Here is a 664-nt window from a genome sequence, read left to right as displayed (position 1 = left end):
ACTAAAAATGAGGTCAACAAATGGACCCCCAATGGATGGGTGTACTGAACAAACACACCGCGCGTATTGGTGTTGACCGAAGTGATCAACACGATCAAAAGAACCATCCAAGTACACCATGCTCAGAATGAATCGATCCAGAGTCAAAATCAAATTTGAGTTGGGACTTTCCACCAGGGTATTCCCAATCCAAAGACAATAGCTTATTGAAGATTTTTAAATGTTTCTGCTGGGGATGAAGGGATTCGCCGCATTTGCGTCGTTTGATTGTTGTAAATTTGATTGAGTGAGGAGATCAATTTGAACAAGAAAGTACGGGGCCACCACGTAGGATTTATGCCAAAATTTGGAGACTGCCACCAACACGGGATTCACACAAAAATTTAGGAAATATCATGCATGCGGAAAATTTAGGGATAGGATGTGGAAAATATGTGGAAAGAATCGGAATCATTGCATCGATCCTGAAATTTAAATTTGAATGAATCGGAAGCCTTAACATCCATATAGGGGGACTCACATCGATCATCCGAAATTTGAAATTTGAAGAAATCAGAATTTGAAGGAAATGGAAGCCTTAACATCCGTATAGGGGGTCTCACACCCGATCCTTGGAGAATTTAAAATTTGAAGGAATCAGAAGCCTTAACATCCATTGAAGGGG

Source organism: Phalaenopsis equestris, unplaced genomic scaffold (genome assembly GCF_001263595.1).
Source record: "Phalaenopsis equestris unplaced genomic scaffold, ASM126359v1 Scaffold000877, whole genome shotgun sequence".
NCBI lineage: Eukaryota > Viridiplantae > Streptophyta > Magnoliopsida > Asparagales > Orchidaceae > Phalaenopsis > Phalaenopsis equestris.
This window is presented reverse-complemented; position numbering follows the sequence as displayed.